At 46.1% G+C, this 20649-nt stretch overlaps 1 long non-coding RNA gene across 1 annotated transcript; it reads right to left on the bottom strand.

Annotated features, from left to right (window-relative positions):
- Positions 1 to 15035: 15035 nt before the first annotated feature.
- Positions 15036 to 19174, bottom strand: LOC113943023. Its single transcript, XR_003526160.1, has 3 exons — positions 17952 to 19174; positions 16601 to 16673; positions 15036 to 16104 (listed from the first exon to the last, which is right to left on the bottom strand). It is a non-coding gene; the product is annotated as an uncharacterized LOC113943023 (long non-coding RNA).
- Between the last annotated feature and the right edge of the window lie 1475 nt (positions 19175 to 20649).

Here is a 20649-nt window from a genome sequence, read left to right on the forward strand (position 1 = left end):
TTGCTTGCAGTAGTGCAGTATCGAGTATTTGAGAAGAGCATCCAGAAAATGTCTTACTATTCCATTACAGATTCACACGGGTTTGTGAAGGAAGAGGCTGTACCCTTACCAATGGTTGCATGCCATGTCACTCATGTAAACACTGGACCCTTCTCCAGACCGATTTTTAGGATGCTTTTGTTTTTTCTTCAAACATCCCACAGCAGTGAGCCATCAGGGTCTAATTAGAAATTTTGCTTAAAAAGAAAAATCCCTTTGTTTTGGTGCCTCGTCTGAAATACCTCATGAGCAGGTGCAGCTAATTTGCCTTTGCAGCTTTGTATGTCCAGTGGATGTTCCCTTGTATCCTGCCAATCCATTTCCTCTCAGAGATAAGCAATCCCCAATGTGTCCATCTCTTGTCAGTGAAGATTGCTGCTCGACCTGGGATACTTAATATTTTTCTCTTGTTCTGTAACCTCATTTCTGATGTAGGAGCACAGGTTTGTGTGTCTCAGCTTCCCAAAGACCCCTGGGCTTGGAGTTTCCTGCTGCTTGGCTTTGGGCTTCAGGAGCTCTGGCACATGTGAAATACAAAATGTGGGACCTGGGGGTGCCTCCATGTCCCTGCAGAATGGGAGATATTTCTGAACCTTGGGTTGGGGCACTGCCTGCTTTGCCTTCCTGTCTACTGAGAGGGAGGACTTGCAGTGGCAGTCCCTAGAGCGAGAGTAGAGGGAGGATGGAGCAGATGGAGGATGCAGGCCACTTGCTCCCTCTCCAGCCTTCTGCATTCTCCATGTATTTGTAAAACAACTTTTGTTTTAAATTGAATTGAATTCTAAGAGAGCTATTAAATTACAGAAATGCTTCTCACTGACCTATTACTCTGCATTCATGTTGCTAAAATTTTGGATATGTTTCTATAGTCCTCCCGCCAGTTCTTTGTCAGGGTGAAGGGTTTAGTTGGCTCTGTTAATCCACTCTCTAGCTGAAATTGTTCATTTAAATCGTTATAAAAATCCACTCTTCCAATGTGAATCCTATATTCCCAGATTCAAGTACTGCTGCCAGTGCAAAGACTTCAAATTCTCTGAGTGCAATCCGCACTGTGTCAGTCCAAAGCCAAATTGCAAACACTTATCCACAATTCCCCTTACTCAGCTGTAAGCTAATTTTTTTTAGCAGGCAACAATAGCCAAAAAAGTATAGGGAAAGATTATTAGAAGAGCTTAAGAAATGGTTAATTGATTCCTTCACAAGCTGTGGTATAATTCTACCACATCCTCTTATTGCAAGAAGCAAAACCTTTAGTTCTGTTACTTAACATATTTTTAGCACGTGGTTCTTTGGCGTCACAGTAATTAAGCACAATCACAGCCACTGAAAGACGAAGTATGAAAAGATTGAGTGTTTTTTTTAAGCTGAAGTCAACTGAACCAGAGAAAGTAAGCTCACTGACATGATGAAAAAAGCCTTGAGTCCTCTGGTCTTCTGCAATTTGCAAAGCCAAACACACTTGTGTAACTTTTTCTACCTACAGTGATGGATAATGTTCAGGTCATAATATGACACACTGGGTGGTGAAGTTTGTTCCTGCAGGCTTGTTAAGAACATTGCTCACATCAGGTCTTTCTTGTAGCTGAGGTATGATGTGCCCAACAATGGTTCCCTGTTAATCGAGGTTAAAATGTGCTGCAAACACCTAACAAAGTTCCTTGGGGGGCAGGGGGAGTGAAGTTCACTGAAAACATAGGCAGAGGAGCAGTATCGTCCAGTTGCAGTTCATACCTCCCAAAAAGTAACATTTCAGAGGCCAGGGGAGAGAGGAGCAACTACTGTCCAGCAAAATTACAATCTGAATGGGCTGTCATTTTCAGTGCTTTGCTGGGATGGCCATGATTGCTATAGAAACTTCTGAGAGTGAGACAGAGAGGTTTTCCAGCGCTGGAAATTGCGAATGGAGAAGGTTAGACTGGGTGCAAAGCCCATTCAGTCAGGCAGCTGCCAGTTGAGCCTCTTTGCCAAGTAGATTGTAGAAAACGCTGATTAAAATGTCCATGGAATGCACCAGGAAAATTAGATTTCAGTCACAGCCGCCTGGCCAGTTTCAGTGGGCAGACGGCTCCAGTGTGTGGTGCACCTGGGCTTGTTCTCCCCCCATGGCCTCTCCCACAGCCACTTGCCCCCAGCTCACAGGTACCTCAGTGAGGCAGCAGCAGTGATGCTGCAGCCGTGGCAGTCTAAGGACACAGGTGAGATGAAGTTTGTGGGGATAGGTGGTAACAACCGGTCTAATAAAGGATGTCTGTGGGGGGGAAAAAAAGCCAGACGTCATTCGAGGTGAGGGAGAAGTGTCCCCCCCCACTCGAGCTTTGCCATTTCTCCCAGGCCACAAGCCCAGATGTGGGCTGCTGCCACATTCAGCTCCCTCTGACTGGGCTGGCATCCCCATTTTGTCTCCCCCACCCTTCTCGCTGTGTTGGCACATAAACAGGACTACTGTCTTTGAACACTGACTGCCAACCTCTTCCCCTCTCAACAGCCAGCGATGGACAGATGAAACTGTCCCTTTGGGGCAGAAGACTTGGCAGTACACCCAAAAGCCCGCCAGGGAGGGCAGGAGACAGGAGACAGGGCTAAGGTGTTGGTGCTTCTTCTTCTTCTTCACCTCTCCAGCAGCCCAGACAAGCCCCTGAAATCCCATCTCGCCCATTGGTCCCCAGTTTTGGCTGCACCCCCAGGTGCAGCTGCAACTCCAGTAGTGTTTCTCCTTAAAGGGCTGCTCTGACCTCCTTTCCCTACCCCCACTCCACCGTCCTTTCGTCTATGCTGGGGGAGGGTTTATTATCTTTTTGTGTTCATTGCTGGCCTTGGTAAAACAGCTTCCCACCCTTCTGGCAGCAGGCTGGCAGCACTTATTCCAGTGCCTCACTCCCCACTGATCCTCTGAAGGACCGTTGGTATTATTAGGCTTTATCACTGTCATTGTTTCATTTCCTCCTCTCTCCTGTCTCTCCTCAGCCTCCTTTGATTTAACTCCAAGCAGTCAGCCAGCCAAGTCTCAGGCAGTAAGCTCAGACACGTATAATGCTGTGACACAGTAACACAGCCATTTCCCTTCTCCATAAGTTGAGTGCAATTGGTGTGCCAGCTCAGGCAGCTTCCGCTTAGGATAGCTGCTTTTCCAGTCATGCTTGACTTTGAGGCAAAACAGTAAAACCAATGGAATTTCCTACCAACCTATATTGCAGTTTCCAAACATACTGGTTCTTCACAGGCTGTGCTTGGAAAAAAATGTTTGCATTAAGGTACAAAAAATTATATGGCCTGCATAAATAAAAGCAATGAGATTTGTCTTGTAGCATAAGGGTGAATGATATAATAAGTCACAGTTTATCAAATCCATGAAATGTCTGCTGTATGAAATTTTTAATTTTTTTTTTCATTAAAAAATGCCCTTTTGGTAGTAAATAGAATTGGTATTTTGGTCTGATTGTGATTCTGTTCATTTAAAATCCCTCAATACGCAGTTCTTTAAAAGTCAGAGTGACTTCATCCTCTGCTCTCAGAGCACCTGAAGACAGTGCTCAAACATCAAGACATCTGCTCAAGCCAATGCCTGTCACTGCCTGCCCAGGGTTTTTATATGCATTGGTTATTTATTTTGCCAAGCTGGTGCAGTAGTGTGTAAACAAGCTGGTGGAGTAGTGTGTATGTATATTATATGTACTCAAGGAGCTGTGAAGGGGTTTTGAGGTCCTTGTGGCCTGTAACTGCTCCCATAGCCATGAGTTAAGGCTTGGTTAATGGATGCTAATCTTTCAATTCTTGAACAATTCAGGAAATTAGTTATTGACATAATGGAGAAATTATCTGAGTGTATCACAGCAACCCATACTTGAGGACACCTCTGTCTGCTAAGGTTGACCTTAATAATTAACAGCCTTACCCAGTGCCCCAGAGGTGCTTTATAAGGCACAAGGATGAAAGTTAAATAGCTTCTGTGCATCAGATGTGCTCATTACATCAGTATGTTTATAATGGGTTTTCCTAAGCCACAGCAGCTTGTTAATTGATTGTTCTCATTTCACAGTCTTTCCAGGGGTCCCCTGTACCATTACAAAGCTGTGGCCTTGTCCTTGCCAGATTGCCTTTTCCCGTTCAGTCTGAGAACTAGTGTCCCCTCTCTGAACAGGGACTGCCTGCCATTCCTTTGCTTGACTTTGGTTGACTGTACAGTGCTTGGGTACCCTCCATTCCTCTTCCCCCAGCCCCACTCCCCCACCTCAGCTCCTCCTTCTGTGAAACTCACAGGCTCAACAGACATCTGCCTCCTGTTTAACCTCCAGTTCTACAGTGTAGTATCCAGGCAGCCCTGCAGTTTTTCTCTGCTTGGTCCAGGGTTTATTTAACTTAGTTTTACAAAACAAGGCAGCGATGATGAATCATAGGCTGTCATAAATGACTTGGTGTGGAAGACAAACAAGGTTTGCAAGGAAAGCACGACCAACTGGTCACCGGTCACAGCCAGCATGGCTTCACGAGGGGAAAGTCCTGCTTGCCAAACTTCTTTTTACAAGGTAACCCACCTAGTTGACCAAGGGAAGCCAAGTAATGTCATCTTTTCAGACTTCAGCAAAGCTTTCAATACTGCCTCTCACAGAATCCTTCTGGAAAAAATGTTTATCCAGCACACAGCTGGATAAACACATCATGTGGTGGGTGAGCAGTTGGCTCATGAGTCGAGCACAGAGGATGATAGTGAATGGGGTAACATCAGACTGGTGAGCTGTCACTAGTGGGGTTCCCCAGAGCTCCACGTTTAGGCCCTGTGCTCTTCAACATCTTCATAAATGACTTGGAAGCGGGACTTGAAGGGATATGAAGCAAGTTTGCTGAGGATACTAAATAGGGAGGAGCTGTTGATTCCCTGGAATGCAGGGAGGTCCTGCAGTGACACCTCAACAAATTCGAAGACTGGACAATCGCCAACCTCTGAAGTTCAACAAGGGAAAGTGCCAGATTCTGCATCTGGGATGGGGCAACCCTGGATGTTCGCACATACTAGGGAATGAGAGGCTGGAAAACAGTGCCATGGAAAAGGATCTGGGGGTCCTGGTTGATGGCAAGTTGGATATGAGTCAGCAGTGCCCTGGCAGCCAGGAAGGACAACCATGTCTTTTGCATCAGGGAAGGGATTGTCCTGCTCTGCTCTGCACTGATGCAGCCTCACCTTGAATATCGTGTACAGTTTTGGGCACCACAACATAAAAAAGTTAGAAAGTTATTAGAGAGCATCCAAAGGAAGGCAACGAGGATGATGAAGGGCCTTGAAGGGAAGCCATGTGAGGAGTGTCTGAGGTCACTTGGTCTGTTCAGTCTGGAGAAGAGGAGACTGAGGGGAGAACTCATTGCAGTCTACAACTTCCTCGTGACAGGAAGAAGAGAGGCAGGCATTGATCTCTGTGGTGACCAGTGACAGGACACAAGGGAATGGCCTGAAGTTGTGTCAGGGGAGGTTTAGGTTGTATATTAGAAAAAGGTTCTTCACCCAGAGGGTGGCTGGGCACTGGAACAGGCTCCCCAGGGCAGTGGTCACAGCACCAAGCCTTTCTTAGTTCAAGAAGCATTTGGGCAATGCTCTAAGGCACATGATGTGATCCTTGGGGCAGTCCTATGCAGGGCCAGGAGTTGGAATTGGATGATCCTTGTGGGTCCCTTCCAACTCAGGGTATTCTATGATTCTATGACCTGCTTCTCTGTTCAACTGCTACAGCTGGAAAAAAATAGAAAAAGTTTCTGGGCTGAGAACACCCTCATTTAGAGCTGAAGCCATTGAGCTGTTAATGCCACAAGCTCCTGCCTATGTCCCATGTGAGAAATGAGCTTCAGAAGCCTCGGCTCTTGGGTCAAAATCCTTAAATGTACTTGGGTAACTGGCTAGAGTAGAAGGTGGGTCCCTACAATGGAGGAATTTGGCTTCAGTGCCTCCTATCTTTTTAAAAAGAAAGATGATTGAATTTTTTGCTTGCATATAATGCAGTAAGCAGATGGTAAAAGCAGGGGAAAGTGTATTTCAGAATAGCTTCCCATTTCTTGGCTTAAAACAGACAGAAGCTCCTATCTTCTTATTAGCTTTACTTCCCAGCTTTCCCACAGTCATGCAAGGGGGATGCACAAAGCCCCCTTGATGTTGTGTCACAGGTCCTGGGGAGACTTTACTGTTTCAGTTGGGTTGAGATGCTCCTGAGGAAGGGAGAGGCTAGACACACTGTCAGGATTCGTGGCTTCCTCTCCTCTAACTTTGGTGCATTTACCATCGGTGGCAACAGACAAGTTCAATGCTGTATTTTAAGTGACTTCAGGCACCACTGTTCCATAATCCAAGCAAAATGGAGAGCCCAGGCTAAAGTAGAATAAAAAGTAAATTAGCATGAAAGGCTGACTTATAAGGCAAAGCTAGTCCCTAATCCTATTTTGTAGGAATACTTTTGTACTTGGGGGCATCATACGCCATCATCTGGCTCCACCGTGTGTTGGGATTTCTCCTCTTTCCTCAGGGAAGAGAACATTTTTTCCTCACCCTCTGCTACGCCAGTGTTCAAGCACTTGCATCACTCTCTTCAATAGGGTGTTGTGGTTGTGCCAAGCAAGCAATTTCTCATCAACCACGCTCATTGTTTCTGCAATTTGGTGGCCACTTCCAGTTAAAATGCATTCCCTCATTCTTTACTTGTCTTCTCCGAAGCATGCACACACTGGCCTCTCCAGTGGTAAAAAATTAGCAGGCTGAGGCTATAAAGTCCTAGATCGGCAAGGACTTGTGGGGATACTTGTCCTTAGGATAATGGAAGGACTCACCCGGAGAGCTCCCTGCCCCAAGAGTTGCACCTGCTGTGGCTCTGGAAACACATCCACTCGCTCTGTGGTCAGCCATTTCCCAGTGATAAAAGGGACTGCCTGTTCCAGGACGGTGCCTCCGGCTTTCTCCTACCCTAGTTTGTAAAATCATAGAATCACAGAATCATAAAGTGGTTTGGGTTGGAAGGGACCTTACAGACGATCTAGTTCCAAACCCCCTGCCACGGCCAGGGTCACCTCCCACCAGACCAGGTTGCTCAGAGCCCCATTCAACCCGGCCTTGAACACTTCCAGGGATGGAGCACCCACAACTTCTCTGGGCAACCTGTTCCAGTGCCATATATATCTTTTTTATATTCTACAACTGCTTTCGAAAATTCGCGTTAGAACCCCGAGCGCAGACGGCGCTGGGCTGTCAGGGCGGCCTGCAAGGCGGCCGGAGCCCACAAGATGGCGAGCGCGCACCGCGGCCGGGCCTCCGGCGGGCGGGGCGGGAGGCCGCGCCTGCAGGGGCCGGCCTGGAAAGAAGCAGGTAAAATGCGCACCAGAGTGTCACCGTCAGGCTGAGAACAAAGTCAAACAAATACACCGTGCTAGCCTGGCATGAAATTCCTTTCAAAAAATTTAGCCTAGAGAAGAGAAGACTGAGAAGGGACCTCATGAATGCGTATAAGTATCGCAAAGGCGGGTGCCAAGAGGACGGTGCCAGACGCTTTTCAGTGATGCCCAGGGACAGGACGAGGAGCAGTGTCTATAAACTAAAACACAGGAAGTTTCATCTCAACATGAGGAAGAACTTCTTTACACTGAAGGTGGCAGAGCACTGGAACAGGCTACCCAGGGAGGTCGTGGAGTCTCCCTCTCTGGAGGCATTCAAAACCCACCTGGATGAGTTCCTGTGTCACCTGCTCCAGGTGACCCTGCCTTGGCAGAAGGGTCAGGGTTGGATGATGTCCAGAGGTCCCTTCTAACCCTATTCTGTGATTCTGTGAAATGTTTTAAAAAAAAAAAAAAAAAAAGGAGACTCCAAACACCCCTACTCCTGGCATGGTGACACCTGTGTCCTGTGTCAGGCAGGGTGGACACAAAAACAGGGGGGAGAGGGATCTTGAGGGGCTGTGGAGAGAAGAGCCTTCTGTAGGACACACAATACCTAACCTTCACCATGCCACAGATTTATGTTTTTAATACACAACTAGTCAATTATAACTTGGTTTTGGGAAGTAAGGGCATCCTTGAAATGGGACTGCTTTATATACCACTAAATACAATATTTCATGTTGCTTGATCCTTGCGCAGCCTTCCCCTCATGATCAGATGCTGCCTTGCAATGGCTCAAGTTGAATCCTCCTGGCCACTGCACTCTGCAGGATTCCTTGGTGCAGGGTACAGGGCATGTGTGCTCCTGGGCAAAGCCACAGGCAGGCCCCCAAAAGCCTTTGAAAAGCCCAGGACTTCTGCATGGCTACCTTGTGACTTCTCAGTCAGGCATATCAATGCCTGGATCCTTGTCTCAAACCCATCCTTTTCAGCACATTTTGGAATCATGTTGGCTGGGTTATGGAAGGCTGTCTCCACCTTGGGGTGCAGAAGTTCTTGGTGGGGATCACTGTTGCCCATCCACGTAGGAACTTTTTGGCAAGTAGAGCTGGTAGCACCATCCATGCCTGGGATTTTAAGTAATTCTGGGATGCTCATTGCACATACAAGTGGTCTTATGAGAAAGGGAGACTCACACAACTTCAGGCACAGCTGTGAATTTCCCACATTTAAGGGCAGCTGTGTTGACAAGTTGGTCTCTGTATCTTAGTGAAGGAATCTTCTTAATGTGGTCTTCTTCATCTGCTGGGATCCTGACACTGTCCTCAAAAAATCATGACAGAGCACTGGTAGGATTTGGCATACGGTGGACTCCTCAAAGAAAACCCCATGACTATGCCTTTATAAAAAGAGACGGTACTTGCTTGGGCTTACTATGGTTAAGAGCTTCAAGAAGCTCTCTAATCCTGTTCTGCTACCCCTTCATCATTAGTCTCTCCACTTCTCCTCCTCCTCTTCTCACAGAGTTCAGCTTGCAGCAATCCTCTCCACTGCCAGTATCCTGAGGAGACTGTGCAGGCTGTATCCTCTCCAAAAATATGAGCAAGGAAGCTAGAAGGTACTAGAGGGGACGAGACAACCTCTGTTTAACATTTCATGGGGGTTTTCTTGTGTTGATTTAGGATTTTTTAAATTGTTTGTTTTTCTCACAGGAGCAGCTGTCTGCTTGGTCTTCCCTGTATGACTTCCCCTTCCAGGCTCATACCCTCTGTTGACTGGTGCAAGCAGCTCCTTGTGCAGTCAGGTTCTGTTCTTCTGAGGCACCAAACTCTCCCCATAGAGAGTGCAAGCACCCCACATGGCATTCAGTGAGTCAGGGATTTCAATTCTCAGTGTTGTTGCACGCTTAAGTAAGTACCTTTCAGGCTGTATTTCTTAATCCTCAAGTTCTAAAAAAGGCTAAGTTCAAGGAGAAAATAATAGACAAACTTGTCAGACAGTGGTCCCTCTGTGGCTTGCCTAGAGGAAGAAATTATGTTGAGATTTTTTTAAGTCAAACTATTGTACAAACACATTGAAGGGAGGTACATAAGAAGAGACTTTTCCTAGGAAACTTCACTCCTATAGAAAACCTGCTGGAACGGAAGTCTGATGATATGTAGGAAAATTACCACAGTGTTTCAAGAAACAAGAAAGACTATTGGTCCATCCAGAGTGAAGAAGAGACAAGAAAAAAAAAATCAGCTCCAATCAAGCATGCCAGAGCATAACTCTCTCTGCAGATCTCCTCTCATAACAGTCCAAGCCCATGAAAGAACTTGCAATCAATGGATGCTGAAGTCTACTGAAGGCCTTTAATGTAGCAAGTCAATGAACTTTGATGGAGCTGACTTCTGGAAAATCAGCTAGATTGCCAGGGTAACCATATCACAGAAGGATGCAGAATGGAAGGACATGGATGTTTGCTGAAAAGTTCTATGGGCATGACAAAATTAAATGAAACTGAATGTCCTAGAAAATAGTTTCACATTCATCATGTCTCTTGGCTGGATTCCATAGCATTACGGAAATATTTCTACAAGAATTGATTAATTTTCACATTCTGGGCCCTGGAGAGCTTCCCATGCTGCTCAGAATAGGTAGGTCTTTTTGAGTACAGGCTTAAAGGTGAGATCTAAGCCAGCCGGGCAGAGCCAACATCTTTCAGTTACACATTACCACGCACATGACTGAATCCTGCAATCAACAAGCTGAAAGGGAAGAGAGTAAAAGGACTAGCTGCTTATTTTACCCACATTTAGCAGAAAGATATGCATGTAAAAGCAGATTAACTGAGGGGACAACAGAAAACTAATCTGAGCCAGAGAGCAAAGGTAAATCTTTTTTCTGACACTAGGAATAACCTTCATCTGGCCAGTGACTAAGCAAATGAATCCAAGGTACAGAGTAAGCTTGGTCAAAAGCAACATTCCCCCAACGTTTTGAAGAAGTTTTAGACATAGGTTAAGTTCAGCCTAAAACAGGGGTTCTTCAGTTCTAAAACTGATTGTTCCTTAAAGTCTGGGTCAGCTCCTGCCTGGGTCTGTTTGCAGCTGCAGTCTTTGCAAAGAAGAGCAGCTACTGCAGGACTTCATCTGGTACCTGGTTAAGCCATTTCCATCTCTCCAGCCAAAGCCTTATTCTTCTTACATCCTCTGTACTTCCCTGTGCTGGAGCTCTTAGCTCATGTAAATACTTCTACTGCTTTCCAGAGGTATGTGGGCTTCAGGAAAACTGCTTGGAAAACTGCTTGCATGTCCTCAAAAAAATCCTAAAACAAACAAACACAAACAAACAAACAAAACCCCAAATCAACACCTTCATCCCCCTCCCCCCCCCCCCCCCAGCATTTCTTATTCTTAAAAGCTTTTTTCCCCCACATAAAAATAAGTTCAGGACTCTCAGTTACTATTTGCAGATCTCAGTTTAAAGCCCTGCTCTGCCTCTAATTTCTGTGTTCCAGAGAGTCTATGGACCAGGTGAATGGTTTGTGGGTATTGACGACAAGCACACGACAACAGGACAACAACTCCACCCCTTCATTTCATAGAATCATAGAATGGTTTGGTTTGGAAGGAAATTTAAACATCATCTAATTCTAACCTCCCGCCATGGGCAGGGATACTTTCCACTAGATCAGATTGCTCCAAGCCCTCTCCAACCTGGCCTTGAACATTTCCGGGGTGGAGCATCCAGAACTTCTCTGGGTAACCTGTTCCAATGTCTCATCACACTCATAGTAAAGAATTTCTCCCTAACATCTAATCTAGACCTACCCTCTTCTAATTTAAAACCATTCCGTCTTGCCTTATCACTACATGCCTGTGTAAAAAGCCTCTCACCCTCTTCTTTATAAGCCCCCTTTAAGTACTGGGAGGCCACAGCGAGGTCTACCTGGAGCTTCCTCTTCTCCATGTTGAATAATCCCAGGTCTCCCAGCCTGTTTTGGTAGGAGAGGTGCCCCATCCTTCTGATCATCCCTGTGGCCCTCCTCTAGGTCTATATCTTTCTTGTGCTGAGGATCCCAGACCTGGATGCAGCACTCCAGGTGGGGACTCAGGAGAACAGAGTAGAGGAGGCAGAATCACCTCCCTCAACCTGCTGACCACACTTCTTTTGATGCAGCCCAGGATGTGTTTCATCCATGAGAACCCCCACGTCCTTCTCCACAGGGCTGCTCTCAAGTAGTTCTTCCAGCCTGTACTCGTGTCTGGGACTGCCCAGATCCAGTTGCAGCACTTTGCACTCGGACTTGTTGAAACTCATGAGGTTCTCATGGGCCCACTTCTCAAGTTTGTCCAGGTTATTCTGGATGGCAGCCCATCCTTCAGGAGTGTCAACTGCATCGTTCAGCTTTGTGTCATCCGCAAACTTGCTGAGGGTGCACTCAATCTTGCTATATCCATGATAAAGATACTAAAGAGATAGAACCCCAAGGGACACCACTCAACACCAGCCTCCACCTAGACATAGACTCCATGGAGTCATTGCCACAACTCTCTGGCTGCATCCATCCAGCCAATGCCTTATCCACTAAACAGTTCACCTTTCAAATCCATGTCTCTCCAATTTGAAGATATAGACACCATGTGGAAATCATTTGCCTTGTTTCAACTCTGACTTTGTGCACAGTTACCCTCTGAAACAAGCAGAAACCAGCAGACTTGTCTTAGGGTCTGAGAGAATAAAGTACTTGCAGCATCCCAAGGAGATGCGGAATAAGCAGGAAAGTAGAAAGTACTGGGACCCTGGAAAAGGCAACAGGAGATGAGAAATTTTTGATTTCCACCACCAATTGCTTTTCTAGGAGAGAAGTCTTGTTTTTAAAATTAGCTTAGAGCACTTGTCTAGATACAGATTGCAGGTGTTTTGCCAAGATACCATAGCATGTTCCTGTGAATAGCTACAGCAGCTACAAATTTGTACTTCTGGATGAAAGGCACTTTATCAAAAAGTTCCTGACAAGCTCTTTATCTACACAGCACATCACCGACATACCCATCTGGTGTGAATCTGTGCAAGAAAGACAGGGTTGGTTTTGTCAAATTATGAATAAGAAGCACCCTCTAAGACATCCTGCACTAGAGAGTATCAACACAGCAAAGTGCACTGAGTCTGGTGGCAAAGGCAGTATGAGGAAATGGATGCTAGGGAAACTGGAAGGTGTGAAGAACAGGCAAGTGAAGGACAGGTAAGTCCAAAGTTGAAGAAGATGAAATTAAAAAAAGGCAAAAAAAGAAAACTGCTTATCTGAGCTACCATATGAGCCACTGAGCATCTCAAATTTTTATTCATGCTCTCCTGAGATGAAAGGCACCAATGCCAATCTGTACAGAGGGCTTGTGCACTGGAGAAAGGCTGCTCTTATGATGGGTGTAGAGCAAACATTAGTAAAACCCTGAGCAGGTGAAAGATCAAGTCCTTACAGAAACAGAGGGCACACAAAAGTGCCAGTGGTGAGGCTGTCATTCTGATTCTTCCCTTCCACTTCCTGCTAAGTGCTGTTTTTCTCAGTCTCTCTGAGGTTAAGGACAGATAGGAACCATTAGATCTTCACAGCTCCTTTTGGAACTGTTAGTCAGACCTCTCGCATATCACAGCCCTTCAAACCTCACTTTCTTACCTTGCCTGAGACTTGACTACAGTGTCCCTCACACTTTTAACTGTGGTTAGAGCACACCCATCAGAAACAGGCCCATCTTGGCTTGGACACATCTGGAAAATGCACCAAACACCCTGACAGCTTGTTATGGTGATTAACCACCTTCGTTCCAATAAATTTGCGCCCAGTTTTTCATATGAATGTATCTAGTTTCAGCTTGCTGCAACACATTCCCATAATTTACTAGATTAAAGAGCCTTTCAGTACCTGATATTTTTCTGCCAAGAAAGTTCCTTCACCATCACAATCAATTCCCTGCTCAGCCTTTTTTGATAAAGTAGAGAGAGCAAGTGCTTCATGTGTCCCATTGCAAAGCATTTTCTTCAGGCTCTGAATCATTTTGTGTGGCTCTAATGTTCCACCACCCATTTTTCAATATCAATTTATAACATGCAAGCCATCCCAGTGCTGGTCTCACAGTACATGCTCATATCCATTTGCTTGTCCCTTAGGACTCTTAAAAAAAGAAATCTATTCAGAGTCTGAGGCAGATGCAAGCAGGCTTCCTTCTGTCTGCCATTTGGAGCAACCAAAAACCAGCCATCATTCACCTTTGCTGGTGCTGCCAACTCAGCAGGTAAAAAGAAAGCATGACAAGGCTCTCTCCCTGCTTCTTCACCATGATGCAATGCAACACTGGAAAGCAGCTGTTCTTGTGCAGGTACCACTCTGAGCACAGATTGCCCCAGGCCACATCCATAGGGATAAACTAGCCAATGGGCACAGAGGAGCCACGTCTAGGCTGTTAAACTCTCTTACCCATCAAAGTGGAGCAACTGCAGCCAGACTTTTTATGTTCATAGCAGGGAATTGTTTTGTAAAGTGCTAACAGCCTGGGCCAACACTGTGCCAGGGACCAGTCTCATCATGGACACAGCTGAGCTCTGGTACCTGGGAGTGCTCCCCAAAGCTGCCACCTCCTTTAACAAGAGACATAAATGCCATCTTAACATAGAACCAGTCTCCAAGGAGGGAGAAGGATGAAATGGCTTCCTCACTTTCTCCTTCTAAACAGGTCAGCAGGGTTTCTCAGACCAGAGAGACAGCAACAGGCTGGGGCATCCAGCAGATGCATCTGGCCTGGTGCATCTCAGCAAGAGGAAGGGCACAGGAAGAAAAGACAAGAAATAAGGAAGAAAAGGCAGTAAAGGCACTTTTGCATAAGCTCAGAGGGGGGGGCTTGTGTCTGAGGTCTTGCATCACCTTGCACCTGGGATCAAACCCAGGCTGGCAACCTCACCTAGGCTGATGCTTTAGTCCTGCAGGGCTGCCTGTCCTGCACCAAACATCCACCCAGCACCAGCACCCCAGAGCTTTCTCATTGCAGGCTTGTCCTGCAGTCAGTTGTCAGAGTCGAAACAGCAGTCACTCAGGAATCCAATGCCAACAAAGCTGGAGGTACTTCACACCCATTACATGTAGACAAGGTGTCCAGGCTGTGCCTAAACAAAACTTTGTCTTCAATTCCAGGGCTCTCAGATCAGGAGGTTGAGGGGAGAGTGACTTGGGAAAAATATAATCTCCACCCCAACTCAGCAGAAGGGAACAAAAATACCTGATGGCTAATATTTTATTAGATTTTGCTTAGAACAATAGGGACTTTCTCTTTGCTACAGAATTTTCCCCTTTCTTATATTCTCTCAGTGGCAGAAAATGCTGAATCACAAACCTGGAGCTTTAAAAAAAAAGTATTTCATATGCAGAAGAAACATATCTTACATCATTTCATGCTTCCTGCTCTGCTCTCTGGTGCCACGTTCCTCATTTTCAGGCTGTTTTAAAGGTCAGCTTCACAGAACAAATCCTGACCTCAGACATGGGAAATATGCTGCCTCATCACTCCCGGATCTTTTCTCACATGATTAGTCCCAACATTCCTGCAAATAGAACAGTGCCCATTGCCACTGCTGCAGACAAGAAAAAAAAAAAAGAAGAAAAAGAAAAGGCAAGATTTTTTTTTCCATTCCCAAGGTTAATGTTCACCACCATCACACCCTCATTTCATAGGCTGAGGGCTAATTCAGCAATGTAATGCTATTGCCATCTATGGGCAAGTAATATTTTTACCATACGTACAAGTTAAAGTTGGGATACATGCCTAAACTGACAACTACTCTCAAAAAAGTTTGAAAGGACTTTAAAGAAGATTTTATTTAAGATTTTCCAATGGCTAAGATATATGGACTGGATGAAAGTTAATCGAAGACAGCAATTACTCCTCATGGTATTTGTTTTAATCCTTATTATGTATTCATTCAACTGGCTTCATTTTGTCTGAAGAACTTTATTTTGATTTTAATAATTTGAGCAGACAGGAGAGGTCACATTAAGGTGCTGATTCAGAAGATGCATGCATGCTTAGTTTATTTTGAACAAAAGATCTGAACTTATTTGAAATTACCACTATCGATTACCAAGGTTTTAAAGAATGATGGAAAGCACAACAGTGATGAACAAGCTTCAGTGCCACAGGAAAGCTGAAGATTAATTTACTTGCTTAATAACTCCTCTAAAATTGTAAGATTTCAACATTAATAAAATAACCAGTCAATTAGTCTACTGGTTAAAAATGACAAATATATACTGAAAAATATTTTGATTGAAGTATAAAAGTTACTGCAAACTCTTTTCAGCTTGCTCATGCCTCTAAGAAAGAATATGGCTAGGTTTATGGTAATCTAGTGGACTAGTTTTTGTCAGTATCTGTAAGAAATACAAAGCAAAACTTCTCCACTCACTGGGAGACTCTACAGATGACATTTAAAAGAAAGCACACCACCATAGCAAGATAAAAAACGGGGTTTCTGTTAAATTATAACTAGCCAGATGGTTATACTGCTCTCAGGTTCACGATAAAGGCAGAAAGGTTGCCTCCTATGCCTGCAGAGCTCATTGCCAGGTGGTTTGAACCATGCATGGTTAACTTCTCAGACTCAGCCTCTTCTTGTTGATCTCTGCTAAACCAGTGAAAGGAAAGTGCCCAGGCCCTGAGAGCAAAGATTGCCCCACAGCTCGTCACACTGCAAAAAAAAAAAAAAGGCAGCTGAGGCATCAGACCCATTTCAGGCCCTTGCCAGAGGAAGGACGCCGTAAGACTGAACTGCATAAAAAGAGCCAAAGCACAAAGTCCTCCTCTAAGTCAGAACAAAAACGTTTGGATAGGATTTCTGGAAGAAAGAGCCAGAGGTGTTTGTGAATAACCAATAGAATAGGCACTTCCAGTGACTGCAGAACTACAAACAAAAGCACTTTTGTGCACTCCCAGATTATTTGTTCCTATTTTCTCTTACAGTCACATGCTTATGTGGGCCTGTACTGTTCAGGTTCATTAAGATGCCTTAAATTGCAACCAAGTATTATACTATTAATACTGACTTTGTTTTAACTTTCCTGGTACTTCATATAATTTGTTTCATAATTTTATCTCTTATGTGACCAAATCCCCACTGAATCCTTTAAAAGTTTTTGTTGATATGTGCACTATATTTCCAAAGTGTTTCAGATTTATGAGCTCACCTCCCTTCCTTCTTATTGTTTCATTGGTTCAGGGACAGCCCCTTCTTTTCAGCAGATTGAAACATCCAGTAATCTGAAACAGATTTGGTGACCCTATACTATTAAATCATGCTTTGTGGTGCTTTATTCCTGTTCCAAAAGACTTTATGCATTAGCAAGTACATAAAATTGTACAGAGACTAAATACATACTGAAAAGTAATAAATGATTCCATATGGTCTTAATTTTTCAAAGTAGTGCACCACTGTTTTAAAGTAATAGTGGTTAATTTTCCAATTAGGAAGATTTTTAAATAGCCCTTCTGACCCACAGATTTGGGAACAGCCCAGATATTCTTCCCAGCTGAGGGATTTGGGTGCACCAACAATTTTCACAGTCAAATGGTGTCCTTGGTTAGCTCGCTAGCAAGAGTACAATTAGCCAAGGCAGTTAATTTCTTCCTTTTATTCAAAAAAGCTTGTGTCATCATTACTGCAAAGACACAGGTCACAAAGCGTCTGTGAGCAAACTGAATAGCACACGTTCCTCTTTAAGCTTCACATACTTGAACATCTGTCAGACCTCCGTGACAGTTTCTCCCCAGTTTTCCCTGTTTGCTTCCAAGGAAAAAATCTGTTTGGGTTAAACAAGGCTTATAATACCTCTACCTTGATATATTTTAAGCTAAACATGCCTATTATGAAGAGTTGCTACTGTGTTTAGAAACAGCAGGCTCTTCAGCAGATCAGTTCTCAGCATGTATTCAACTACATGTTCTCACTAAATGGTATCCCCAAAAAATAAATAAAAAAATAAAATCAGGTCTCGGTCTTGGTATCATTGCCTCTCCACAGGTAAACTGGCAGTGAACGACTCCAGATGCACAGCTTTAACACAGCAGCTTGCTAGACTGAAGGGAATGATTTTGCAAGCCAGGCAAGGGTGCGCATGAATGGAAGAATTCAACTTTTCAGATTCCAGGAGGAGTTTGCAGGGCAGTTTGCTATAACTGCCTGACCTGAGCATGTTTAAGTCACATTCACATGAGCGGCAAGGAATGTAATGTCTTTAATACCAGAGGCAGGGCTAGGGCAGAACTGAGGCATTAAAGTTCAGAACTGCCCTCCCAACAGCCTCTGCTCAACTCATGCCTAATCCTGGAGGCTCTGGAGTACTATTTTTAGGTTGTCGGGATCCCAAGATACAGGACATTCTGCCTTTCACATACCCAGAACCACCCCACGTTGGGCAGCTCTGTGCCTGTCTTCCCCCCTGGCCCAATGCTGGAATTCGGAGCTCAGACACGTTTTCACGCAAGACGAGACCCATGGCCTCGGCTGCACAGCCTTTCCAGAGCACATCCAGCACATACCAATGGGCTCCAGCTTCTCATAGCATGCTGCTGTGATCGCTCTTCCAAGACGGGACAGCAAGTAGGAGGTGCCCATTGCTATCCCATCGCTTTGCAGTGTGTCACAGGCACTCAAGAAATATGACTGCCCTCCCATTCCTCTGACTTGATGCAGCTCCTGAGTCAGCAGTCACCCAGTTCCTCCAGGGTGTGAGAGAGAGAACCAGCTGCAAGTACTTATAATCGACTTCCCCACCACGTGCTAAGCCGCTGACTGCTTTTGCTTAACACTTCACCAGCCCCTTTGAACCCTTTCTGAATTCCTGTGGGGGGGACGGACTTCCCCCTGTATGCCTTGCAGGGCCCCCCACACCAGGAGACACAAGGTCAGCTTCTCCTTGTTCTGCCTGATAGGGTTCAGATGCCTCCCTCTGAACTTCCAGAAGAATATCTTACCAGGGAGGTAGGCTGGCCTAACACGCACTCCATTTTCAACCAGCCTGCTGAACCCGTACTGCTGCCTGGGGGAGAGGGTGGGGATTCAGGGGTGCAATCAAGGAGAGGCCATGACCTAGAAATAATAACATTGCCATGGGGAAGGGAGGGGAACAGTCCCTTTTCAAAGTGTGTCAATGTACTTTACATTGAACATCTGTCAGAGAACAAAACACGAAGTTCTGGGAAAAGGACCAGGACCCACACCTTCAGAGCAAGTGCTGGAAATAGAGGATGACAGTGTGAGGGAGGTGCTTAGACTTCTTTCTCCAGGGGCCACGTACAGGAGAAAATAATTAATTCTTTGAAGGAAGTGAAATAGGCTGTATGTGGGCACCTGCTCGCCAAAGGAGAGGCCAGGCTGCCAGCCTCAGCAAAGGTAAATCCTTTCCCGCAGCCCCGATTCTCATCACCTGATCCCCGATTAAATCCTCTGCTGTACAAGTGTGACTCGTGTTCGCAGGTAGAGAGATGCAGGGCTGTGAAAGGTGGTTATTTTAGGGCTGTGCCGTGTGAGAACCAATACATCGAAGCAAGGATTGAGGCTGCATCTCTCTGCACAGCATCATGTGGACAGGACAGCCACCTCTGGGACATTTTTTGTCCCCTGAAGACAACCAACACTGACACAGTTTCAGAGGCGTAGCTTCCAGGTCTTCCTATCGCTGCCCTATCGCTGGGCACTTGGCACACTGCATTTGCACACCTGGCTGCCAGACGCGTTCCCACCCAGACCCTTCCCTCACACCACACACAGATCTGCACCGCCTCGGAGCCCAAGTCCGGAGGGCACTTGCAGCTTGGCACAACTTAGCTTTGAGACAAGGGGGCCGGGGAAAACCGAGAGACGGCTCGGCTTGGTCCTCGGTGCAGCAGTACCCTCTGGCTGAAGGCAATTTTCCGTGCGAGCGCCACGGCACGTTCGGGAGAAGCTTTTCTCCCCGCACGGCTGCGGACTCCGAGCCAAGACGCAGCTCCCGAAGCGCCCCCGCCGCATTCTACTCGATTGTTTATTATGTGGCGGGGGGCGGCGGCGGGGCGGGGGAGCGGGCCAATGGGGGGCGGTGCTGCTCTGACGGGCCACGGGCGCCGGCCAATGGGCGGCGAGGGCGGGCCGCGGCGGTCACGCGCGGCTCCGGAGCATGACATCATTCGGTTCGCGCGGCGCAGCCTAGCTTGGTGGGGCGGGGCCACCGCGGCGGGCGGGGCCTCCGTCGGGGGCGGGGCCAGGGCCTCCGTCGGGGGCGGGGCCAGGACCGCCGCTCCCCCCCCCTCGCCCCCGCCCCGCGCCGTGTGGGCGGAGGAAGGCGTTAAGTTATAATGACGGAGCAATTAACAGATAAGTGGGCATAATTAAGCCCACATGAGGTAACCGAGACGGGTTTAAGTGGATGCGGCCGGGTTGCTCTGCGAGTTGGTGGCGGGGTAGTTTGCCCACTCGGACTAGCCCAAGGTAAGCAGAAGAGCCGTCTGTCTGTCAGTCCGTCCGTCTGTCCCGTGTCCGTGGAGGTGTCCTGATGGGGCAGGAGGCAAGGGAAGATGACTAAATACATAAAATCCTAATCCTTCCATATATATATAGCCCAAGATGAATTAAAAAAAAAAAAAAGAAGAGTGGAATTCCTTGCTGGATCTCATCAGTTTGACTTCACCCTAACAATATAAACTCAATAATTGCAGGTACCCCCGACTATTCAAAAATTATGATATAAACTCAAGAATTGCATGTACCTCTGACTATTCAAAAATTATGAAGCAGCAAGCTTTTGAGCAATGTCAGCTTAAAAGGCAGGTTTAAAAAAAAGGTTTTAAAACACACAATTAGGTGTGTTTCGGTGTTTGGTTCCCCCTGCTCCCCACCTTTCTTCCTGGCCCTCAGAGTATGCTTGGGTCACATCCATGGCACGTCAGGAACTTGGCTATTGGTATAAAACAGAAGCTGAGATGCACCTTCAATGGGACGTTAAGAAGAGGGATTTCAGAAAAGCACCAGGTACTGCAGGTCTCATAAGTAAAGCTGAGAGAGCTGGTAACGTAGTTGTGCGCTACTATCTGTGGCTGTTAGTGTGCGAAACACTGTTTTTTCTCCACAAGAAGGTGAATCTTTCTCAACCTACAAGGTGTGACTGTGAAGCAATGCAGCTTCCGCAGACATGAGGCCACTTTAATGACAATTTTTGAAGCTGTAGGGTTGAGTTTTCTTGCTCAGCTTCACAGCTCCTTG

The sequence above is a fragment of the Corapipo altera genome, unplaced genomic scaffold, assembly GCF_003945725.1.
Source record: "Corapipo altera isolate COAL_440 unplaced genomic scaffold, ASM394572v1 2b, whole genome shotgun sequence".
In the NCBI taxonomy this organism is placed as follows: domain Eukaryota; kingdom Metazoa; phylum Chordata; class Aves; order Passeriformes; family Pipridae; genus Corapipo; species Corapipo altera.